This window comes from Alosa alosa, chromosome 16 (assembly GCF_017589495.1).
Source record: "Alosa alosa isolate M-15738 ecotype Scorff River chromosome 16, AALO_Geno_1.1, whole genome shotgun sequence".
Lineage (NCBI taxonomy): Eukaryota > Metazoa > Chordata > Actinopteri > Clupeiformes > Clupeidae > Alosa > Alosa alosa.
The window spans coordinates 28,091,356-28,118,121 of NC_063204.1; the positions used below are offsets into that span (position 1 = coordinate 28,091,356).

The following is a 26,766-nucleotide window of genomic DNA, read 5'->3' on the forward strand; positions in this document are numbered from 1 at the left end:
CCATGCACTGTTTAGTGGGGCACCACAGTGGGCAGATTTTTGTGATTTTTGTGTCACCCCGCTGCCAGATACACACTGAGGTGTATGTGTACTGTACAAATGTCAAATGGGGTCTGTTGTGTCACAGTTGCCATTTTTCTGCTCACTGGTGGCCCACACTGCAGTTTCAGGGAGTTCAGTTATTACAGTACACAGGATTGGGTTTAAGGGCTTTTTTTGTCTGAGAACTAGAGTATCAGGGCAGGAGATGGACACCCAAAAGTATTAAAATGGTGTGCGTGTGTATGAGAAGGGAGAGTGGCAGAGGTGGACAAAGGACACAATTCCTTTACATAAGTGAAAGTATAAATACACTGTGTCAAATATTACTCTAATACAAGTGAAAGTTGCCAGATTTGTACTTAAGTTGAAGTACAGAATTACTTGCTTTTATGTCATTAATAGGGTATACATCCTTTGGTCGGTTATAGCAGGGGTTCCCAAACTTTTCCACGACAAGGCCCCCCAAATACCACTATAGGTTCTGGCCAAGGACCCCCGTGATGTGTTATTAAACCCATCGAGAATACTATGGCAAATGTAAAAATACATTAAGCTAATCCTCATAATTATTTTAGCCACAAACACTTCGCGATGGAGCATACAGTGTGTAAAAATTGTATTTGGGGCTTTCTGCTATATGAGAGCTATCACTCTACTATTATTCCCAGTCATTATCATGGAAAATATAATGTTCAGATATGCAATGCATTATTATAATGGCATTGTATAACAACCCTAATAGTAATAAGTATCTTTTAACATTTTCAAATGTATTTACTTGTTGCTTTTATTTTTCCTTCCAACTTGCTGAGGCCCCCCTGGCACCCCCTCCCGCCCCCTGCCCCCACTTTGAAAACCACTGGGTTATAGGATTTGAACAGACCTTTAGTTCCTTACATCCAACAAAAACATTGTACCTATTTTCAACTTTGCAAAAATCTGTTAAAATGGATGCATAGTATAATTTAAATCAATATTCAATCTCTGTTCACAAATCTAAAACATTTCCATACAAAACCAGATAACTCAATGAGTAGATTATTTATTGTTCAATAATGTAGGCTAAATATCTAGCTATGTGGTGAATGTCAGGTGATTGTCTAAATTCATTGCAACTTCACAATGATTATGAGGATAGCCTGGTTAACACCAGACCACTTCTCAGGTCTCAATTGTTAACCGGTTCGTCTGGGTTCTCCCAGGCAACATGGAGGATGTTCTGATGAAGAATCTGCCGTCACCATCATTACCACAGCCAAGTTCAAATTGAACTATTGAATGAATAAACCTCGAGATGCATTATTGCATTTAAAGAATCACTTCAAATGTGCTTAAAAGTAGCGAGTACTTAATGCTCATATTTCAAATGTGGTGGAGTCAAAAGTGCAGTATTTGTTTTTCAAATGTAGTGGAGTAAAGTTAAGTGTAATCATACTTAGTTACTGTCCACCCCTGGAGAGTGACTGAAGTGGTTCTTGGTGATTGCTGATCAGGAAGCCAAAAATTGTTCCTTCAAGTGCTGTGTTGTAATACACAAACTGTTAATTAGTAACTGTCTACCTTACCTAATGTGCAAATTGTGTATGTGAATTGTGTTTTCTTAGGCTTTTAACAAGTCAATATAAAGACGGAAGTTTGATAACTGGTCAAGTGCCATTTCCTAAAGGAAAGTTAATCCCACTTCCTTTACAATAACTGATACTGCATGACTGTAGAAGGCTTGCTTTGTGCTTGGTGATATGTGTTGGCATGTTCTGAGGTATCTGTTGTTCACCATATCAGTTGTTGTGAGAGGTTGATCACCTATGCAAAACCAAATTGGAAGCCACTGACGCCATCGACCTTACTTGGGTGAGGAAATGTTTGTTTGGGTATCTAGGCTACTGCATGAATACATGTTGAGTGTCTTTTAATTGCTTTTTATTTATTCGAAATATAAGTCGCTGTTGACTTTGACGTCAGCGTAGGATGGGTGAGCTGTAAACCTAAAGCTATTTCCAACCCACTCCCTTGAACGCGCCCATCAAGACTTGGCATAATATGTCCCTGTTGAGGGTCAGCGCAATAGTAGTCGGTGTTATTAACGGCTGAGCGGCTTGAGGCACGAAGTAGTGACACTTCACTATTTAACTCAACTCAAATGTCCATCTTGAGGTTTTCTTGGAAATACAGTGGCTTGAAGCTGTTGTCATTCGTCATGTGATACCTGTTCGCGTCACGATTTATTTGTGCCGATGTAAGTATTTGATTGAACACTATAGTGAGCGGTTTTAGGTCATTCATTTGTAACGTTATGATGTAATGGGTCTAATTTCATCACTGACCGGATAGAATGTGAAAACAAGGGGAGAATAAATGTAGCCTATAATCTGTCATTCGTAGTGTCTTCTCGTCGGTTTATCAGAGTTGTTATTTCGTTCATGGTAGATTCCTGAAAAATTGATTTCTCCTAGCCATATGGGGTTGGTTATTATGGTGAACGTTACTGAAATGCGCGATTATCAAGCATTTGGATATACTGTATTGTCTTTCTCTAACGTTTCGACCGATGTTTCTGGGTCGTTGACTCTCCGTGTGTAGCCTACAGAACGCATCTGGGTTCAATTTTGCATATGAATTGGTAAATTCGGGTTAATCTCTTCGCTTATGATACACAGCGATCCAAAACACCGTTTACGCACATGTGTTTTTGTTGCACATACGTGCAGGTTACATAAATATTGTAATACTTGACTAATTTTTCCGTCTTCTTTCAAACAGTTAAACTGAACATGCTATATCAAATATTGGTTTGTGTCTGAAATAAATCTTTCCACGTGCATATTTCTGGCACCATCAAGCTGTGAACGTTAAAACACGTCTTGCAATGCCAGGAATGCGCACCTCACCCTGAGAGTGTCAGGAGTTATTTGCTTTTTTCCCTTAGAAGAATGAGTCAAAAAGACGCTAGCACAAACTTCCTTCGTTGGCCAAAGCACATTAATCATCAAAGAAGGTCAGTTGTGCTTGGGAGGGGTAAGGGCGGACTGGGAGGAATGGCTGAACCCGTTGCTTCCCCTCTGTAGTTCTAAGGGCTCTATTACTTACATGCCTGTACATGTATCTACAGTAGGCTACCTGCCCAGGAGTATGTGTCTGTGTGTTAATAGAGGGTGTATAACTTAGCCACACTTTCTCCAATTTCTCGTAATGCTAACACCTAGAGTTACCAGCACTCAAAGACTCATCTGGAATCTCCAGTCATTTTAGTAGGCCTACTTCAATTTAAGAAATAGAATGTGATTGAGGATTGTACCTCTAAGGTGTAAAGTAAGGGATTATGAGCTGTGGTGCCTACTGAAGTAGAATCTTCAACATGGAATGTTTCTTGAAATAAGTCTGACTTTCTATTTATTTAGGCATTTAGCCAACATTTTAGAAGGTAAAATACCTGTTTGTTTATATGTCAGGCCTCCTGTTTTTTTTTTTTTAGAGCATGCCACCTGTCATGGAATGAAGAATTTAGACTAGAGGACAATCTGTCTGTCACTTAGCTTGTAAGCCACTTTTCTGGTTTTAAGCACACTCTCTCTTTCTAGCTCACCATCACTCTCTCCATGTACCTCTCCTGTCACCACAAAGACAGGCAAAGGTGTGCAAAGTAGGCGGTAGGTGGTTCTATGGATATGTCTAGCCTGTATTACCCGCCCCTCATTGGGTCCTACCTCTTTATAGTACACCTCAAGGGCTTCTCTGAGGAGATGTGAATAACACAGTGCTTACAATAGATGTGCTGATGATAAGTTATAGCCAAGCAGTACCTTATTACTCTATCCCAGAGGAGGTGTAACTGAGTCTGCAGTGTATCTTTAGCATTGACATGGAAACATGCAAAATGTCCTTTGCATATGGACGCTCGGTGCAGCCCTATAAATAAACTGGCCCACTGTTTCTTTTAGATAAAAGCATACTCATAATATCTCTGAACTTCCTGCAGAAAGGTCACCATCGCATTCTCAGGTTTAGGTTATGTATCGTCGTGCATGTGCTCGTGGATGTTGGAGATAGATGCTTATTTATGTAAGCGATCCCTCACTCATGTTGGTGTGGCATCGGCATGCCAACTCCATGTGACTCGCTCCCTCTCACCTTCCCACACACTTCCTGAGTGAGAGTGGCCGCCGAGCAGGGTTGCCGACGCAGATGATCCGTCAAGTAGCAGGGCTGCAGGACCAAACGGCCCCCATCTGCCGTGCGGCCCGTGCCCAGTCCTCTCCCAGACACCGTGAAGGCATCCTCATGGCATCCCACTGAGCCCTAGCAACACTGAGCTCCTTTTTTTATCCAGAAGAAAAGCGCATTTAAATACACTACTACAAGGCAGCTTCAGTATTAGACAGGTTCAACTTATTGAGATGCAAAATGTCCATGTCTTACTAATGCCAAATTTGACAGTAGATACCAAACATGTTGTGGCAGTTTTGTCAGTGTAAGTTTTGTAAATCATAGGCCTATATGAATTCATTGAGAATGAATGAATGAATGAATGAACTTCATTGTCATTGTAGCAAATGTACAACGAAAGCAGCTCCACATGGTGCCACAGCATGACACAAGAACAAAACATATACTGTAGTACACAAAATGCATATAGTAAATATGTAATAAATATGACTAAAAAGGATACTATGAAGGATACAATCATACATTGTTATAATGAAACAGTATGTGTATAATGTTTTTTTTTTAAGAATTGTGAAGGCCACAGCGTGAGGGCGCTTATTTAATTTTCCATTAAACAAAATGAATGGGAATATAGAGCTTCATTATGTACATGCAACTGAGGTGAAGGAATCTGAGATATGCACACAGATTTCTTTTCAAATGTGATAATGTAGTTATGCCCTTTACCTGGCCAATAGAACATCCAGAAGGCTCTATAGGGAGGTTCTTTGGATAAGAGCAAGGGGAAGTCTTTCATTTTCTGTAACAACCTTCATGACCATGGCTTCAGGCTTGACAATGTTAATGTGAAGGCGCTACCATGGCAACTGGTTTGATGGTGACAATGGTTCAGCCAACTGAGGGCCAGATCTGTTGACCATGTGCCACATGAACAAAGCCAGGCAGCCCTCACTCTCCAATTAGATTTGACATCTTTGTGATGTGTGCTGTGCTGCACTTGGTCTGCACCAAGCCCTAGTAGTGTAGGAACTATGCTGGTGGAAGCAGATTGGGATGAATCACATGCGTTCTCTCTCATTTTTTTTCTTTCTGAGGTCAGCACTGCACCCACGCTGCCTGGGCAGCCCAGACCCCCAGACGGCAGGAAACGGAAACCCGAGGCCGGCGCGTTTGGCTGCTCTCTATCTGCCTCAGCATTCAGTCTCTGGGTGCGTTACGCTAGCATAGGCACTCTGCAGGGCTGTCGCTTATTTACGGCATTTTCTTGAGGTGGCAGTGGCAGTGCATCAGTAAAAAGGTGAGATTGAAGACTGAGGGTTTGGTAAATATATTTAGCCAACTCCTTTTCGCTCTCGTAATTTACTAGTTATACCATTTCTAGCCCCTCTGTCTTCCCAGATGTCTCTGCTTCTTTCTTTCTATCTGTTCCTCTTTGTAGGTCTCAGTGCTAGTTGTTGAAGCTACAGTATGTCTCTGGGAAGTCTGTTAAGATGCTTTATGAACTGCACTGGTAGGTTAAGATAAATTGCTTGCTATTCTGGCTCGCTTGTTGGGTTTACTGAACTGTTTTCATTAATAAACACCTCAGACAGAATATATATATTTTTAAATGAAGGAACAATCGCGTGATGATCACCTACTGTGTTGTTTTCAAGACCATAGGTCTTTTTTGTGGTCTCAAACGGCCACCACATCCTGCTGTGTCTTAGTCACTCTCTCTAACCTGCTGTGCACATCAGGCTATTAAGCAGGGCCTTAGATCAGAGGAGGGTGCCGGCATAGAGTGCTTTCCATCTGGATGAGCAAGTTAATGGCTATGCTCCAGAGGTCATAGTTGAGATGCATGTGAAATCTAACGGCAAGGGCAGTGAGAGAAATGCATTGATAAAGCTTTTAAAACCTATCAGTGAAACAAGTTTGTTTTTCTCACTCGGCAGTGATGCTATTCTCCTACAAGTGAGAGAAACCGATTTTCTTTAGTGAGTCTTACCAGTCTGCTGTAGGAAGTTCCCACATCCTCTACTGAAATTACTGCTCATGGAGGGCTCGCTATCAAAAGGAAACTGTGTGGTTATCATGATTTGAATATCCTTAATGCAGTCTCCAGATTTTAGTCATTTATACACTTGGCTGAGGCCTGACTCATTAGTTATTTTAATGCTGCTTGTTTTACCAGATCAAGCTCTGAACTTCAATTATTGTCACATGTTAATGTAAAAGCTGATAACTGATTGGTATATTATATTTTCTGTGCAGATTTATTATGTAGTCAGTCTCTCTCTGGAGCAGTGTTGACCAACTGAATGAGAATATTAAGAAACGCTTTTCAGGGGTGGCGCAGATGAATTATTTAGTCCCTGCACTTCACGTACAAGGCTAATAGGCTAACCACTGTGTGATCACAGTAAGGCTTTGGAGCAGTGGTGCATGGATTGTAGCAGCCGGATTCACTTAAATAGCACTTCAGACAAAGCAAATAATCTTAAGTCTCTGCAAATCCGAAAAGAGCCACCCTATCACAGAGACACCCTGGTCTCCATCCCAAAACCCACGGTCTATGCGTTCAGCGTACCCGCATGTGCCGTCACCACCAAAATGGCCAGCCCTCACCGCTGTTAATAAGATAAGCGGCATTTAGGGCTGGTGGGCTTATGTAAGTGACTCTATTTCTAATGTCAATCGGCCCCCGCTGCTTCTGTTGCCGCTGCAAACGCGAGCGTGAGTGTGAGTCAGTCCGCTCCTCAGTCTGCCTCCGCGTTTGATGCTCGAGCAGCCAGCGGCCCGGTGCCGTTGCCGTGGTAATGTGAGCTCAGAGTGCCAGAGCTTGTTCCATGCTGGTGTGCCCACCCTCTTTGGAGTGGAGGACTTCATCAGTTTGCCCCAAGCCTTCAAAATCAATGGGTTCACCTTGGTGATGGTGATGGCTTAATGTATTTTATTGAATAATATAGTGGCCAATATGACCGCAGTGTGCATCACAGTTTTCGCTCCCCGGTGTCTCTAATAGGCTGAAATATTGACCAACAGGAATGTTGATTAGGGAGTTATGAAAATGGCCTGCCTGTGTGATAAAGCAATTTCCTGATATCTGCTTCAAACTTTCCAGAGTTTCCCATAATAGGAACTCTGTTGGTCTGTGAGTCATGTGGGTTGTTTCAGTTCATGTTTTTGTTCATGTAAATGTTGTTGTTGCTGTGCGTGTCTATTGCTGTTGTGTAGGGAAGTCCATAGTTAAATGAAGTGCCTAAAGAGTTCCGAGTCTCATGAAGTAACTGGCTGCTTGTTTTGGTGGTTTCAAGATGCCTTGTTTCATCTACAACTCGTGGTGAGGTCCTTATTCTACCCTACAAAGACTAGAGGTTGATCTCATTCAGTGTTCATGTCTGTAAACATTTATCTACCAATACCTGTCAATCTGTAACTTAGTATAGAGTATGGTAACAACTGTGGAACTATATAAAATTTCCCCTTTGTTTTGTTCTTTTGTGATGGGTGATGTTGATTATTTCAGGAATTTCCTGATGCAGTTGCTCCAGAATACTGGAATAAAAGCTCTAACAACACTAAGCATATCCTAATGCATTACCCTCAGGCACGTCAAAGATTTTTTCACCCTGAAAGTGCTTCAGTCAAAGTGGAGTCATCAGATACCGTGAGAACCATTGGGCAACAAAGGAAAACAGCCTAGATCTTTTATATCACCATACTCGCACTGCCATGGGTATGACATTGATGTGGAGTTGCGTAAATCCAAGTTCAGATTGGGTGTGTTGCAGTCCTGAACAGATGTTGGTGGAACAGCTGGGCTGTGGTTTGCGATGGGCTTAGTCGGGCCGTGGCTGAGTGGTGACGCGCCCCTGTTGCCAGGTTAAAAATGACGCCATCACCTAGAACAGCACGTCCAGACTCGTCAATGCCCATTGGTCTCATCCTCATCATCTGCATCTTCTGGACCGCCCACAGTTAGGTAGGAAAAACAATCCCATAGACCATTCTGTGAGATCGGGGATGTGAGTTGAAGGGCTAGGGGTCAGTTTGACTTACATGCCGCTGTAACGAGTTTGGCCTAGACAAGTGGAAGAATCGCTAATAGGGCACTTAGCCTTCGTCTCAGGTCTGCACTCAGAGGTTAGGTTAACGTTTAACGTTGCAAAAGTGGTTTGTTTTTACAGGTAATTCTCATTTAGCAACCCCAAACCACTGACCCGTGGTACAAGGGGACCATTAGCAACATTTGCAAAAATCGCATTGCGGTGTGTGCTAAACTGTCCCAGATTTAGTTGTCTTTTTTTGTTGTTGTTTTTTAAGGCAATATTCCCACCAGCATTTCAGCTGCAGTAATGTAGTCTTATCCACAGCATGGGGGCCATTTTAAATCCATTAGTTCCCAAGTCCCTTAAAGAGTTATCCCTGTCACTTACCAGCTTAGAGCTGTGTCCCAGTTGTAGAGATGGCTACCCAAAATCCATGCAGCCAGACATCTGGACATGTGCACTATGGCTGTGGCCTTACTGGAGTACTCTTTAGCAAATAATCAGAAACGTCCTGAAGATCACCATGCACTGCAGATATGGTCTCAAACAGCAGAGTATTGCAGCAGCTGTGGGGGACTCCCTGTCTTAAGATGTTGACTGTAGCCAGATGAATTATCCCCAGTATAGATGAGTGTGTTTGTGAGGATCTCTGTGTGAGGGTGTGCTATTGAACATTAGTGTTACCAGCAGCTTGTTCTATCCTGGTATGACTCCCCTGGCCTCCCAATCAGTTTTCATTGCCTGCCTCCAAACATAAAAGTGTGAGTGGAATTTAAAGAGCCGGCACATGGCTACCTGGCGAGGAAGTGTATATGCTAGAAAGAGACGCGCTACTGAGTGTGTTACAGTGTGTGGAGACAGGTTAGAAGTACTCAGCGTTGGAGGCAAGTAGGTCACGGCCGGCTGAATGCCCCCCCTCCCCTCCCCCATACCAGGAAGTGGCACTAAGGAAAGTAGATTTCGACAGCGACCCCGTTCCCCATTAGCTCCCTGTTAGCTCTTGTTTAATAGGAAGTTAACTTTTCCTGTTATAGCAATGGTTATCAATACTTGTTACTTGGTTGGGGCTGGTGAATATAATGAGAAAAGAAGAGTTTGAGAGCATGATGCCATATGAATGTGCTTACAGCACTGTTTTACATGCAGGTCACACTGCCAGAGTTGACTAGTTCTGCATTGGTGACTGTACCTGCTGTGGGAAGTTTCTGTGGTACACAGTTTAGTCTGAGCAGCTCAAAATGCATTTCCTCTCCACAGGGGAGAGGAAGAACCTACCCTGTAATCCAATAACACACACAGCAGTTGCATTTTAGTCACCTGGCAAGGGAGAAGTCCAAACAGTATAACCTCCCCAGTGTACACCAAAACTCCTGACCAAGCACTTGGCCTGGCTTCACGCCGGATGTACTGTGCAACATCAAAGTGATTTCTCCCCATGCGTACTGGCCATGGCCTCTGCATGATGACCGGTTGTGCTGAACGCTGGCTACCCCGGTGAAGAGTTTATTTTTGTTCTGGGCTATTTCTGCGAGTCTCTCGTGTAGGTGGACCACCTCGGACTAGTCGCAGGTGCACTGTGGGGGACGTCCATTTCCAGGCAGAGGAAAATAACCCCCCCCCCAGCCAGCCAGCCCTCCACTGACTCCCAACCTTGACACCCCTCACCTCGGGTCACGTAGAGCTGCTGCCAGCCAGAGTGGGTTGAACTGGACTGGCAAAGGGGAAGCCAGGCGGTGAGGGCACTGGAGCGCAAGTGGAGGAGAGCTGAGAGAGTGAGAGAGAGAGAGAGAGAGAGACTGGAAGACTGGAAAAGCTGAAGCTGACGTTTGAATGAGAGGAAGTGTTGCACAAGAGGAAACAGCTCCTGTGCCTCCCATGGTCCTACTGCCCTGTTGTAGGAGGCCAGCTAAAATACTGATACCTTAAACAGATGGAAAGGGGTTGTAGACAGAAATGAAAGAAGGGATAAGGTGATTAACCCAGAAAGTGAGATGGAGACAAAAGTGAGGTGAGAGGGCATTCACACAGAAGAATTCACATCTTTACAAGATGCTTGTCAGTTTGCAGCAATGATGCACACTGTCTCCATGGTGATTTTGTGAATAGGTCCAGACCCAGATTTGGTCTTTCTCACATATTTTGTCTCAATCTGTGACAAATCAGATTGGGACAACAGTATGGACCATGTTGCTTTTTGACGAGGCACTCCTATCCTCTAGTACTGGTATTGACCGATGCAGTGGTAAGTCCTAGCTAAGGTCTCCTCTGCACTGTTAAATGTTTATATATTCTAGTGTTGTAGCTGTTGCTCTGTAGCTTAAATGTTATTCTGTTGCTGTAAGTCACTTTGGCTAAAAGTGTCTGCCAAATGAATAAATGGAAACATGTCTCTGACATTGTGAATATTGATTGTAGGAGCGAAAAGGCCAAGCTCAGCCGCGCACACTGCACACACATGCGCACACACCTCAGCAACCTACACGGCAGATGGTGATCTCAGTAGCGATGTATTAACGTAGCAGGATGAAGTGACACAAGGAGGTTGCCCACACCACTCATTTCTTGCACATCACTTAACGGACGGGCTAAAGCGCGGCTCTGGTTCTCTATAACCACAGATGTTTTGCGTCATTTAATGTTTGAAGTATACAATAATTAGCTTTCTTTTCTTTTTTTTTTAAGTATATTTTTTGGCCTTTTGCCTTTATTCGGATAGGACAGTGAAGATGGACAGGAAGCGAGTGGGAGAGAGAGAGATGGGGATGTCTGCTATTTTTATTAAACACCTTTCACAGATCCTAGCTAGCTAATGTGTTGTGGAACACCGTGGAGGCCGGGCGGTGAATGTTTTGAGCGTGTCTGTGACTGGTTATGACCTAAAATAGAAATAGAGAATAAAAAATGAGGAAACTCAGCTTCTGGTTTGTTTGCACTCTGGTGTCTGCTGTTTTTTTCTCTTTCTTTTTTTGGTCTTTGGTGTGCTGGAGTGGTCACTGAAACCTTCTAGTATATACTGTGAACTTAATTTCACTTATCTTTTTCTGAAATTAGCCAAACATTAAACAGACTTTCTTCAGCTTTGAAGATGACCAGTAATCCTTCAGAGTGGAAGCCTTTATTGCCCAGTGAAAGGACAGTGTTTACATGTAACCTTTTCTTCAGCTGGCCGATTGAAGAGATTTCAGAGCACAAATGTTTCATTTTAGAGACTCAGAACCAGCTGATACGGTGGGATGGACTCTGGGTGGATTGGAGAGTGCTGCCTAGACCTAATGCTCCTGGATCGTAACAGATGGGTGCAGATCCATATTATCAGACCACGCTCTCACACGCACAAATACACACACACACTCACACTCTGATGCACTCAGATTCCCTCAACCAAGCACATTTCCTCTCTTAGATATACACAGCTGAACTGTCAACAAAAAATAACCCAGAGAGGCTGCAGGTCTCTCTCTCTCAATCACTCACTCACACACACACACACACACACACACACACACACACACACGTTCATCTGCATCAACCTTGGGTGGGGCACTTCTGCCTCTAAGCTGAGCCCGGCAGCTCCTTTTTACCGGTAGTGGCCCAATGCATTGCAGCAGAATTGCATTGATCCTCAAGGAAACAATAGAGGTCCATCCCAGCAGCAGGGCGCTTGGCCAAAAGCAGCTGATGCAGCCCTTAGGCTAGAGCAGCGTAATAATCATGGCCAGGAGCCTGTAAGCTACTTTAATGGACAGCATTCCTGTCTTCAACTATGGATGATTCAGTTTGACAACTGTAATTGATCTGTGCAATTGCGCTGTTAGCGGTTTGAACAGACAGTCACCTCTGTGTGTGTGTGTTGCAGATTCTGAGCGTCGCGGGATAGACTGACCTCGGCCGAGCGCCAGGCAGGGCCTTGCTCCTCACACCTCAAGAGTCTGCCTGCTGGTGAGTGTCCACTGGCCGTCCACTGCCATCGGTCCCAGACCCTTGCGCCGGTCACTGTTTCATGCTGATGCAGTCGGAACTGATTTTTTTTTGTCTGTGCTGCTGTCTGCAGGCACTTCTCTGTGTCTGTGCCATGTGTGTGTGTGATGTGGCAAGAGCTGCTATTTGACTCTCAGAAGTGGAAGTGGACCTTATACATTGTGTGTGTGATGTGGCAAGAGCTGCTATTTGACTCTCAGAAGTGGAAGTGGACCTTATACATTGTGTGTGTGATGTGGCAAGAGCTGCTATTAGACTCTCAGAAGTGGAAGTGGACCTTATACATTGTGTGAGATTATATCAGTGTTGATACATGTATGACAGCAGAATGTCAACTGAAAGGATCAGCATGTTGCAATCATAAACCGGTAAGTGCATGCACACATTCCCTGTCTTCATGAGGCCTATGATGGGCAAGACAAGTATGCAGTACTTTACTGATATTCATTGTGTATATTAGCCTCATTGAGACCAGACCCTTCTCAATTTAGAGTGGGTATGGAATAGGTTAATTGACTTACGGCTTCCAGCGGAAGCGTGACTAGCAGTGAAATTAAACTTACATTGGTGCATTATACTCTTACCAAGAAATACACGTCCATGCTGAATTAGCGATTGTATTTTGTTGCCTGTGTTTTAGGGACATTGGAAATGGGTTTCAATGGCCTCTTGGCCAGACAGACCTTCTGAATTTTCCGAAGGTTTGTATGGGTATTCGGCCATCATAACATTGTATTCAGCAGCAAATATAAGCCTTCTGATAATCCTTTCCCTGTCCCCTGTTACTGCTGTTATCTGGGTGCTGTTACTGTCAGCTTGAGTACTGCAGGTTTATTGGTGTTTGATTCTACAGCTTGATTTAGTCCTCTGGTCTGTATTACTGTGAGTCGTCTTTTCTGTATTATCAGAAACCAAGAAGTCCTCTTTCTTTTTTATCTTTTGACCTCAAAATGCACGTTATTTACAGTTGGTGTGGGTTAGTTCTTGTTCTTGTTCGGTCGTTGTATGTGCATGCAGAGAGCCGTTTCGCACACGTGCTGTAGACTTTAGTTTCTCCCATGGGGTTTTTATGAAGTCTATATTTATGACCTAATACAGTAGCAGGGGCGCAGACAATAAAAGTGTGGCGTGTTCATTTAAAATCTTTACTTTATAAACAGACTCATAAAACAGCTGCAGTTTGGCTCCTTCTTTCCTCCACTGGGTTCCTCTCGCAAATTGTTTTGATCATTAAAAAACAAAAGAATAAGAAAAAATGACTTGCGTTGCACTTTTTTTCCTGCCAGGGTTGAGATATAATGGGCTGAATGTCTCATTTGGTGGTTGCGAAAGTGCAAGGCATTGTGGGTCGTTACGTGGAACACGTGCAGGTGTGACTTCCTCTTTCCCCCCTGTGACCAGTAGTTTATGTTGCACCAGGGTGAAAGGTCAGTTGTCGTGATTCATGGAAAATGAGGTATGGTGATGGCTGCTATGCCCAGGGACAGTGATCAACCCCACTGGCCTGTGGTAGTTAAACTAGACATCAGAAATCGGCCACTAGTCATAAGAGTTTTAATTTTGGCAGTGAAGCCTTGATTGGATGACCACTCAATGACCACTGGCTGACCATTTGCAGATGGAAAGTCAATGTAGCCTATATGATTGATCATCCCGCACATGGACACACTCACATGTTCGCACGTGTGCGGGCACACATGCACACATACATTCACACATTTTCATGTTGCAGGAAATGCCTTCACTGAACAGGAAGAGTAGTTCTTGAGTCATCAAGGGTGTTTTTAAATGAAAAGGTTTCAAATGTAATGAAATAAATGTGCCTACATCACGTTCCCATCCCTGACACTTTAATAGGTACCAGCATGGATAGCGTTTACCTCATGAGACAACTGAACCTCCACTAGGGTTGCAAAGGGGCGGAAAATTTCCGGTAAATTTCCGGAAACTTTCCGGAAACTTACCATGGGAAGTTAAGATGGGGAATTTTGGAAATATTCCAAATTGGAAACTTTAATGGTATTAAAGGAAATGATGGGAATTAATTGGAATTTACGGGAACGGGAACATTTTGTTTCGTAAAAAGCAATATGATTTGAATGTTCGTATTTGCTAGCGGGAATCACATTCTCTGCCTATTATTTACTAGCGTGCTAAACTAGCAACACTGAACTGCCCAAGATACACCACACCACTCAACAACAAAATCCGATTGGTTGGAACCTTTTTTTCCCATGCACATGAACGCACCATAGGTTTCCTTTATGTCTAGCCTATGCTGATTGCTGTGTGCATGTAATTGACTGATGTGCAGGGTAGAAATTCGACTGAAATTGCATTAAATCAGGTTGTTTTAACTAATATTATGCTCAAGATGGGGTTTTGTCCACTACATTTAAGTGCCCTGTTATAGACTAACTTGCCATATTAAAAATGCCCAGTTTATTCCTGTTAATTCCCATATATTCGCCGTTAATTCGCATGGAAAGTTTCCAACTTTGAAAATTCCTGGAATTTTGCAACCCTAACCTCCACTAGCATACTGCTGACACCATAAGAAAGTCACAATACCAGAGCACAATCTGTGTTGCAAGTTTACATCAAATATGCAATAGTGGACAAACATGTAACTTTTTTATTAGCTTGACGGTTTAGAGGGGATTTGTTGGTAGCAGGCGATAACATTGTTTCATAACCAGACCTGGTATGTCCAGTTATGGAAATGGGCCCTATGTGAACAACACAATGCCCTCAACGCCCCATAGTAACTTGAACTGGAATATTGAGAGAAAGAGAATAGAACAACACTCTACATTGATTTTTGAACAACCAATGTGAACATGGACATGAAGGGGTGAGCGTGATGTGAGCGTCTTCTGAAGACGTACTAGAGCTGCTCTGCCTGCTCCTGACATTCACAGAGCAGCCAGCCTGCACTCAACCAGCGGTTGCTAATGACGACACGACAGTGGGGGGGGGTCAACCTTTCCCCCCTCTGTTTGTTTTACCCTCCTGTTTCCATGGCGGCGCCGGTGCCAGAGGTAATCATGGGTAATTAGCGGTAGTGCTAGAGCAACGGGCCACGCCCCTCCCTACCTGCCTTATGCTGCCAGCATTTTCCATCTGATTTTCCAGCAGGTGATGATGACACACACATTCATGACTGCGTGCACACACATACACACATACGCACACATCAGTTCATACATTCCAGTGCATTCAGTCACAGTCACATTCACAAGCAGACACAGATTCACACTTGCATGTGTCTTGCATTTACCGGTATGCAGACACTAAAAGACATTCGATGTCTGATATTATAGAGCTACTCCGACCCAATCTGATATTATAGAGATACTCAGACCCAGTCTGATATTATAGAGCTACTCAGACCCAATCTCAATTTGTACCTGCACACGCACATGGTGTGTTTGTATGCTGGCGTGCACACAGCTTGTTATGTTGACTGATTGATGTACAGGGCTGGGCCCATATTCACAAAGAATTTGAAGGCTAACAGAAGCTCCTAACTGGCGATTTTAGGGGAAACTCCTAAAAATAATGGGCGTGAATAATTGTGCATCTGACTAAGGGATGCAATAACGCCACCAACAACCAAAACCATTCTTTGCATGTAAACTAAATGTAACGTTTCATTGTAAATCCAATTAAATTGTTTCTCCTCTTTGTGAATGTATGTCTTCATACAGATTCATTTAAAACATGTTGCAAAAATAGGCCTACTACTTCAATCTGTAGTGTATTTCATTATGCTACTAGGCTATTTGCTTCGTCTTACTCTATTAATTTAGGCTATTTATTCATCATCTTCCATCCTTCACAGTAGGCTTACTTGTGTAGCGCACGCATTCTCACCAGCAAAGACCTGTCACCTGTCACTCATCATCATAGGGGAGGTTCTTACCATCTTTCCTGCGTTATAATCATCAGCCAATCAAGGTGGTCACTTCAATCAAGCTCGTGCATGAATAATGACGTCAACCATAGCAACGGAGCTCTTATCTCAGGAGTTGTAAGAGTCTCTAAGAGATCTCTAAGAGTAGGTCTGAGAGGCTTTGTGAATAACCTTTAAGAGAAAACTCCTAGCTAAAATCTTGTAGTGCGATTTAGGAGTACTCCTAGTGGTTTAGATAAAATGCTTGGTGAATACGGGCCCAGGTCTGTTGTGTATAGTATAGTGCAGTGGTTTTCAAAGTGGGAGCCGCGAGGGGGTGCCAGGGGGGCCTCAGCAAGTTGGAAGGAAAAATAAAAGCAACAAGTAAATACATTTGAAAATGTTAAAATATACTTATTACTATTAGGGTTGTTATACAATGCCATTATAATAATGTGTCGCATATCTGAACATTATATTTTCCATGATAATGACTGGGAATAATAGTAGAGTGATAGCTCTCATATAGCAGAAAGCCCCAAATACAATTTTTACACACTGTATGCTCCATTGCGAAGTGCTTGTGGCTAAAATAATTATTAGGATTAGCTTAATGTATTTTTACATTTGCCGTAGTTTAATAACACATCAAGGGGGTCCTTGTCCAGAACCTAGTGGTATTTGGGGGGCCTTGTCGTGGAAAAGTTTATATATAAATGTATATTAAAATGCTTTGTGAATACGGGCCTAGGTCTGTTGTGTCCATTCCTGTAGGGTGTAGTAGTGTTGAGAGGGGAGGCAGAGGGATGTTGGTGTGTGAATGATTAGCCTGCTTTTGGGCAGTGTTTGATGCCCTCTCCTGTGTTTGATGATGAGTAGGCCTGGATAAAGGGGAAGTGCAGGCATCCTGTGTGTGTGTGTGTGTGTGTGTTTGTGTTCATGGCTGGTCAGACAATGGGGCAACACTGCCCCTAGCTGGTGGAGTTGGACCCAACAGGTGGTGCAATGGCTTTTTTTACTGTCAGTGGTTGAAACTAGTATTGAAGATGGAAGTGTACGTTCAAGGTGTTTCAGTCAATAATTCCTAATGAAAGCAAGATGTTGGTCCCTTTTTGGTGCTGGAAGAGGGTGTTGCTGAAAGAGTTGCTGGAAGAGACAGGAACGCTGAGGTGAGATTTCTGAAATGGATGTGATCAGTGATTTAACAGCATGGACAGTGTGCAAAAGTAAAGCCACCGCAAGGGACTAAAAATGGTGGAAATTTACCGAAATTCTGGACGGTCATAGGCTGACCTTTACTATGCATGCTCCGGCTGCAAAAAGAACTTCCTGCTCAGACTCTAACCAATTTTGGCTTCATCTGCTGTCCATGCTATTTTCAGTCATTGGCCTTGGTCAAGCACCAAGGAGTAGGCTATTCTCAGGACATCTCCAAAAAAGCACCTTTGAATGTCCACTAGCCTAAATAACATGGAGGTGACCATCCCATTGGCCCATACCAGCTGCAGTGGTTTCACTTGATGAATAAGTCTGGCTTATTTGGTGTCTCTCCCTGATGTTATTCAAAATGTCCCGAAAATGAATCCTGCCGCACAAGATAGTATTAATTTTACCTAGTCTGTGAAATTGTGAATAGGTAAAGTACATACATGAATAGTTTTGCCTGCAACTCTCCATACAAACACCAGGTGGCGGTATAGGGTAAGTTTTGTGGCTAAATATCAGAATAATACATAATGAATATCTTGCCATGTCTTATGTCTTATCTCATGTCTACTATCATTGTCAATTTAATAAGCCCCTTAGTTCTTAGTAAAAGAAATTGCTTGACTTGCATCTAGCTAAATAAATTGGGATTTCTTTTCCCCCAAACAACTGTGAAGTTGGCTGGGGTGTGTGGGTTGAGTGTTGTGCATGGTTACTGTTAGACTTTTAATCTCTTGTCCAAGGGATTCTTGCCAGAGTGAAGCCTTGGATACTGTAGCTGGGCAATGGTTACTATGGGACATCTCTGGTGACGTGTATAGCAAGTGTGTGTGTGTGTGTGTGTGTGTGTTTGTCTCTCCGTGTGTGTGTGTGAGAGAGAGAGTGTGTCTGTGTGTGTGTTTGTGTGTGTGAGTGAGAGAGCAACAGAGAATCACTCAGTGTCCCCCAGTTATCTGTGTTGTAGGATTTGTTAAGCGCAAAATAAAGATTCTGCAGAATTTGAGCTTTCTGCCAAGGAAAGTAAGGCTTTGGTGTATCTATGTTGATATGAGCGTTTCTCTGTGTTAGGGGTGTAGCGGTACACAAAATCACAATTCTTACGTACTTCAGTCAGTCAAGTCAGTTTTATTTTTAAAGCGCATTTAAACATGCACAGAGTGCAACCCAAAGCGCTCCACAAACAAGACACATAACAAAAAGACAAAAGATGCCGGACGGAGCGGCGTAGTCGCCAGCGTACCCGTGACACCAAGACATACAAGACAGACAACAAAACAAATAAACAAATAAAAAGTAAAAAATATATATATTTAAAAAGTGGGAAAAGTGATGTTAAAATTAGTCCAATTTCCAAACCAGCTGAAAAATGTCCAAGGGCAATGATGATCCGTGAACTGCGCACAGAGCTGTGTCTTCACATGCAACGCCAACAAAGTTCTTTGGCAACTGACCAAACGTGTTGAAATCACGGTTCGGTTCATTTTCAGAGCTCCTAGCTATATTTTGAAATGTTTTTTGCCGCTAATGAACTAAACTGGCATGTGGTCCACCACTTATTGTTTGCGTGGGAACCCTCACGCTAAAAATCCTTCTGTTGACTACTGTTAAAGGCTGCATTTCATACATTAGCTGTACATCTGCATTGAACCTAGCGTCCTGACCCTGAACGGTTTCGGTGTGAATGTGTGTGCCTTCACACCCCTACGTACTGTGTGAGGATTTGTGTGAACTGTACATTGCCTATGAAAATAGAAAATAGTCGAGCTGTGCTCAACTGCCATGGGGTGACTCATGACCGCAGCAGTGTTACACAAGTGTTTGCTGCATGTAACTGATCAGGCGCTGTGTAGTAGTGATATGCTGCTGTCGCTGGTGTATCAGTAATCCTCTGGGTAAACGCTGCTGCCATACAAACTGCCTCCGTATCTCCTAACATCCCCCCCATGGTCAGTAGTATCAGCTGACACGGGCCTCCTCTCCAGACGGGGGCATTTCTGCTGGCGGTGGCTTACTGTTCCCAGACCATCGGGAGTGACTCCTGTGTCCTCCACGCTGCCCAGCTGTCTTGTCGACGGCGACGTGGCGTACACCAGAGGGCGCTCTATGACCACCCCATCCACCCGTCTGGTGCAAAGCCAAGCGGAGCGGAGCGCTGGCAGGCTGGCTGGCGTCTCCTGCATCAGAGGCAGCCGAGCGCTGGCAGTGCCCCACCCTTGGTGCAGCACCGTGCCCTTCCAGGGTCATTTCCAAAATACACTCCACACACTGTATACATTTGGAATTACTCCTTAAACAATTTATGTTTGTAAAATACAAAATGTGCTGCGGGTTTTGTGTGTGTGTGTGTATCTGTCTGTCTGTCTGTTTTTATGGGGAGTGTGGTTGTGTAGAAGAGTGTGTGAGCCATCTTTTCCAGTTGGTTTTCTCGGTGAGTCAAAGATGGCTCAAAGGTCATGGGATAAAGATTATGATCGGGCATGCAATGGGCACCCCTGAGGGGGGGGGTGAAGGCTGCCATGGTGACCTGTGTCACCATGGGGTCCTTAATCACCCCACTCAGGGCAACCTGTCTTGTGCCTGCAGAGCATGGTGGCAAGGAGAGAGAGGTGGGAGTGACTCCCACCAACCCCTGCAGCAGTTTCATCCATATGCAGAGGTGTGTGTGTGTGTGTTAGTCTGCGTGTGTTTGTGTGTGGGTGTGTGTGTGTGTATGTGGCAGGTTGCAGCAGTACTTGTTGTTCCTGCGCCACTCTACAAATCTTGTGCCCAACACTCTCCTTGGCAAGCTGTCAAGCCCCTAGAAACTCTGCTTGGTTTCCTGATGTCCATATCTGATCACCTCAGTTCTAAATGTTTGAGGATCTCTCACTCTCTCACACACACACACACACACACACACACACACACATGCGGTGTGTGTTTAAGAGATTGCAAGTCCTTCCTCATCAGTGCTGCCTGTTCTGACACAGCAGCAAAAAAAGCATTGTGCATCCATCACCGTTGCTAAGCACCTGACACCTCGACCTGCTCATCTGTCAGCATTGTGTGTGTGTGTTGGGATAGAGAGAGAGAGAAAGAGAGAGTCTGATCTGGTGGTAAACACAAACTCAAATCACACACATGGCCCTCCTTTGAAAGATTACCTGGATCTCACCGACTCTCTTCGAGTTCAAAACAGGTTGTTTTTGTTGTGGATTCTTTGATGTTCTTTTCTCCCGTCAGCAGTGCTGTTTGCCGTTCTGTAACTGCGCATTAGCGCCGGCAGCAGCAGTGGCGGCTTGCTTTGGAGAATAACACTGGGGGTTTCCATGGTTTCGGGCCGTGCTGGTGAAAGGTACGAGCGGGACTGAGCCGAGTCCATTGTGAGGGGGATTAACCCAGAACCCCGTGCTTCTCTCTCTCCTTCCTCTCCTGCGCCTCCTTCCTGCCTCCGTAAGACTAAACCCCTCCACCACCACCACACCTCCCCAAAAAATCCTCCACCACGAGATGTGTGTGTGTGTGTGTGTGTGTGTGTGTGTGTGTGTGTTGGGGGGGTGTTTTTGTAGTCTTACAACAGAGTAGGAATACATTGAATCCATTTTGGGAACACCAAGTCCTACAGTGCGAACTGTTTTATTTGTGAATTTTAAAAGGGGGAATGTAGATGCATGTGGGGGCACTATCTCTCTCTTTTATACACACACACACACACACACACACACACACACACACACACACACACACACACACGCTTCTTGTCCTTTCTCCTATTCAAATTTTAATCTTTCTAAGTGGGAGCTGGATGTGTTGAATATTAATGTGACTTTGAGCTGCAGCTGATGGGTCCTGATGATAATTACTCTAATAAAGATTGAGGATGAAGGGACTGATGAGTGCTGAAAGCCAATGGATGGTAGAGCAGCCTGACTGTGTGTGTGTGTGTGTGTATGTGTGTGTGTTTGGAGGGAATCAGGGAGAGGAAGTCAACACTTGTCGTTGGCACCCTAGAGACTTGCTATCTTGTGATTGGCCGATCAGATTTGTTTTGATTTTGCGCTGTCCCCGCCTACTTTTCTGCAGTGAGATGGGGGGCACAAGTGTTGACAGGGCATTAGTGTGTGTCTACTCTAAACTAGCAACCATGAGGGCGTGGCTACTCATCACAACAACAAACCCCTCCACTGCACCACAAACAAACACACATGCACACATAAACACAGTCAACCCCCGCCATGTCAGTCAGACGGTGCCAGCTGGGTGGGGTCAACGAGGACATTGGAGTTTCAGGAGCTGTGTGTGTGGAGCCGTGCGGGCTACAGGGTCGACTGGCTGGGCTAATGCGATGTGGCGGCCCACCCCGAGAATCTAGGTCAAGTTTAAATCTGCAGTCTGACGCGCCTTGCATCCCCATCCCCCTCCCAACACACACCCTCGTGCACGCGCACACACACTGACTCATGCATGCCCCTCACACACACACACACACATGTACACACTCGCCCACATGTACACTCAGAGTACATTTCATACCCACACACACCCAATATAATAAAATATTTTCATATGCACAGACAGACGTACTCACAGACTCCAAATGATTTGCACACCTTAATCAATGATCGATTACACATATTCACACCCACACTTGTCCACCCTGACACACACACACAGTGACACGTGCACACACACATACACGCGCGCACACAAAACCGACATTACATACTCATTCAGGTTACACCTGCCATCATGGCCACACTCATGACACATAAACATTATGATGGCATCATACACATGCACATGTCTAGCAGACACACCCACTCCATCTCCTGCTCCCCCCTCCTTGCCCAGGCTCCTTGCTAATGGACTTATATGGAAATACTACGGCATGACGCTCTGGTCAGCTGTGCATTCCAATATTTACCCGGCGACACTTTCATATAACCTCATATAGGTCACATGTAGGTCATTTGAATGCAGGGCAGTCTGGCATGCCATCTTTATAGCACGCTTGATTTAACTCTGCAGCAACTCTTATGTAAAATCGCCCTATCTACGTTAGCATGCTGCATGAAATCTGTGCTAGCATGCTATATATATATATATATATATACTGTATGTATGTATGTATGACGGACTTATACACAGACACGCACGCATACATGCACACATGGATGTACACGCACTGCCCCTCCCCCCTCTCACTAATCCAGACGTGCTCGCTCTGCTCCTCCATGGCCGAACCCATGTGACTAAGCCGGGCGAAGCGAGGGAGGGAGGGAGGGAGGGAGGAAGAGAGAGAGAGAGAGATAGAGAGAGAGAGAGAGAGATGCTGTGCTTTTCCCTCCCCTTGCCCTGGCGCCTGTGAGATGGTGTAGTAGTAAAGGAGGGGCACGTGGACTGCCATGCTGGAGTCAGTACCGAGCGCAGGAATGCAGGAATGCACGCGCCTCCTCACGCACTCCACACACACTCATGTCTCGTCCCTCCGTTTCTTGTCCTCCACCTCTGTGTGATGACCCCCCTGGTGGTGATCGCTGTTAGAGAGATGGATGTTTTCTCGTCTGTAGGGGAATATTAGCAGTGTTTGTTTTTTCTGAATTGCACGGTAGCTGTCATAGCAGGCTCATACGAAGTAGCTGTCAAAAATGTGCTGTTGTGAACATAAAACGTTGCTGATGTAGATGTGTCTGTTACACATTTCCACGGTTAAACTATGACGTGTTTATGACGGTAGCTGTTGTACGTAATTGAACCTGGAATCTGGATCGTTTGTGTTTGTATTTTCATTTGAATCATCCGTTCTTCATTTGGTTATGGCAGTGTGTGGAGACGCAATATGTATTTGGTTAAAAGTTTGTGCCTCAGGTTGGTGAAGTGTAAAAACATCAGTGATGGAATTTCACCCCCCTAACCCCCCCCCCCCGGTCCCGCTAATCCCTCTGTTTTTGTAGCATTACTTCATCCTTATGCATTTATTCATACGCTCTTAAATCTTACTACGACTCTCACCACCCCCTCCCTCTCGCCCTCTCCCGGCGCCGCCATCCCATTGGCTGCCGGCTTGTTTTCAATGGTAGCTTTTTTTCGGCTCCATGGATACAGCGGAATACTAGGGGAGCGGTAGCTCAGCCAATCAGAGCGCAGTAGTGAGTAGAGAGTGTCCTGCGGCCTCAGACAACCCCCCACCACACACACACACACACACACACATGCGATCTCCCAATGAGGTGCGTGATGGGGCCGGGAGTGGACAGTGCAATGGGTGAGGGGTAGCGACAGGGCATGGGAGGGGCAGTTTTTGCAGGGGGGGACTTAAGAACGAAAACAACCTCACGCTGCCCTCACTCCCCAATGGGCAAAGCTGGCGCAGTGACACGCCCCCCTTCGATGGACCACCATGAAATGAGCTTAGGATCTACTACCAAACCCTGCAGCTCCCCAACCTCACCCCCTCCTCTTACTCACACACACACGCACGCACGTGCACACACTCTCTCACTCACACACACACACACACACACTCTCACACACACACACACACACACACTCCCAACCTCCCCCTTCCCAAAATCCACTCTGCCGCTTCCTCGGCTGATTCCTTCCTCCTCTGAGCGGCTCTGGCTTACACATGCCCGTCTCTGAGCGCCAGTCCTGCTCCAGATCAGCCTCCGCCACATGCTGTCACCGCGCCGCTACAGTACTTACTTAGCGTCTCCTCAGACGCGGAGCACAGCGCACATCCAACTCCACTTCTGTTCCACTGAGCTGCAGTGAGTTTGCCTAGTGGCACACCCAGTGAGGAATGGCAGCAAGTGCATTTTGGGTTTTGTGCATGCATCTGCAGTTTTAGTGCACAATCTAAATCAGCCCACGTGTGTGTGTGTGTGTGTGTGTGTGTGTGTGTGTGTGTGTGTGTGTGTGTGTGTGTGTGTGTGTGTGTGGATATTTGTACGAAAATATTGAATTCAGGCATACACACTGAAAACACTGACATCTGTTTGTTATTTCTTGAGAGAGGTATATCCTTGCTGATTTAAAAAGTATTTGCAGGTTTTGCAAAGGAAGATAAAACTCTGTAGTGAAATGCAGTGAATAAATACATAATTCCAGCTTTTAACCCACTTAATTTCTACAGAAAACATGATGCATCATAGATAAATCTGTTGCAATATATCCAGTATTGCAGAGCCACTAAATCGTCATATTATCCTTATAGTGGTCAAAGTATTGTGTCCGTATTGATTGGCGAGTCACTCTGTGATTCCCAGACCAACTGCAGACAGTCTAAATCAGCTCGTGCGTGCGTGTGCGTGCAGTGCTGTGTTGTGCTGTGCCTGGCCTGCTGGTGTTGAGGTCTGTTGGTGCGTGCCTGGTGCTGGTGGTTGCAGCTGTGGCTCCAGGTCAGTGGTGAGGTGTCAGAGCACCCCTGTAGTGACCCCACTAGCCTGTGCCCCTCTTTCTCCATCTCTGTCTGTTTCTCTCTCTCTCTCTCTCCCCTCTGGGTGACCTATATACAGAGAGAGAGAGAGATTCGGAACTGGCGTAGTGAGCTGGCATAGCCCAGAGCTCTGCAGGGTTTTTTTGGGGTTGGCACTGCTGGCACTACCACAGTAGACACACACACACACACACAAGCGCACACTGGCACGCCCCTGCCCTGTAGTGCTCCGTGCCCAACAGGGGTGGCAGCAGAGCATCGGAGAAGGCGAGCTGAGCGCAGTTTGTGTTTGTGTGTGTGTGTGTGTGTGTCTGGCACTCGGGTTTGGGCGCGCACTGACACACATTTAAAGCGCTATAGGGAGCAGCAGGGAGTGCTGCTGTGCGTAAACAAACACACGCTCTCTTCATCACACACACACACACACAGGTGCTGACCTGTAGATATCAGAGTTATTACACACACACACACACACGCACTCACACACACATGCACTCACACATAAGCACATCAGTGACCTTCATGCAGAGGAGATATGGAAGACACAGCAATAGTTTGCATTCCATTGCTGGCAGACAAACACACAGAGCCACTCTTCCTGTCCTCTCCAGCCGCACCTTAACCTTGGCACCACCCTTCAGCTCCACGGCAGCTCTCGTCCACAGATGCCCAGTTCTTGTCCCTTGCCGTGTCCTGCCCTGCTCTCCCTTCTCCAGCCCAGCCTGAGCCCCTCACCAGCCCCTGACCGCTCCCTGCTCCGCTCCCTGCCTCTTCCCTCCCCTCCCCACCCTACCCATCTTAGTCTGGCCTTCATCTCTGAGGTCTGCCACCTCAAAATCTCTCTCCCCTCCTGTCAGCTTATGTTAGGGACATGCACTCTCTCTCTCTCTCTCGCTCGCTCGCTTTCTGCTTCTCTTTCCCTGTCACCCACGCATTGGCTGGCACACACACACAAAAGAGACGGGCTCAAGACAGTGTGTGTGTGTGTGTGTGTGTGTGTGTGTGTGTGTGTGGTCATCGTCATCGCTGTGCCACCAACCGGCTGTCTGTACTCGAGTCTGTGCGGGTCGTCAGCAGGGTTCCTGCCACTGTCAGCAGCCTGTCACTCACGTCACATCACCTCACCTCACGTTTGCGTCACCCATCAGCCGTCAGGCGTCAGGCCTGCTTCCGTCAGGTGGCAGGCACGTGATTGGAAGGGCAGCACTACAAAACTGCCCATCTTCCCATTGCCCACGCAATGCAAAGTGCCCGCTTGCTTTGTTTGATTGATGTATTCATGTGTTTGCCTGCTTGCTCTCTGTATGCCTGTGTTCTCCATATTCTAGTTCTCTTCTCAGGGCCCATGTGTGTCCACTGCTGTGTCCTCTCCTTTTTCATCTGTTTCACTTTATCTTTCCTGTCCTCTCATCTCTCTCTTCCCACTCCATTTTCCACTCCTCTCATCTGCTTTTCCAGACCTCCGTCTCTCCTCCTTTCTTCCCTCTCTCCTCTGTGCTCTTGGCTTGTGTACATCTGTCTATCTGTCCTCACGCCCTCTTTGGGAGGGTGGCACCTCACTGAGGTGTCCTGGCAGTTTGTCGCTCTGAATTACATAAGGCACCGAGGAAGGTGTGAGTGAGGGTGACCCACATTCTGTGTGTGTGTGTGTGTGTGTGTGTGTGTGTGTGTGTGTGTGTGTGTGTGTGTGTGTGTGTGTGTGTGTTTGTGTGTGTGTGTGTGTGTGTGTGTGTTTGTTTTGTTTGTGAGAGAGAGAGAGAGAGAGAGAGAGAGAGAGAGAGAGAGAGAGAGAGAGAGAGAGAGAGAGAGAGAGAGAGAGAGAGAGAGAGAGAGAGAGAGAGAGAGAGAGAGAGTGTGTGTGTGTGTGTGTCACCTCTCCATTACCTGATGTAGGTCACTATTTTGGGTGTGTGTGAGAGGGCTGTGGCGAGGCGAGAGCTGTGTGTTATTTTGGTGCCATGGCACGGCGCCACTGGAATTTTCCTGCCCTGTGAAACTCCGCTGCAGGAGGTGACCGCTGCTCGACC

At 45.4% G+C, this 26,766-nt stretch overlaps 1 protein-coding gene across 1 annotated transcript in view; it reads left to right on the top strand.

Moving 5' to 3' along the window:
• The window catches only part of fam49bb (family with sequence similarity 49 member Bb), a 51,477-nt gene that overhangs the window by 2,564 nt on the left and 22,147 nt on the right, over positions 1 to 26,766 (top strand). The window contains exons 2-3 of the mRNA XM_048266769.1: positions 5,306 to 5,503; positions 12,097 to 12,179. The gene's annotated coding sequence lies outside the window, so the exon portion shown is untranslated. The remainder of the gene's footprint in view (positions 1 to 5,305; positions 5,504 to 12,096; positions 12,180 to 26,766) is intronic.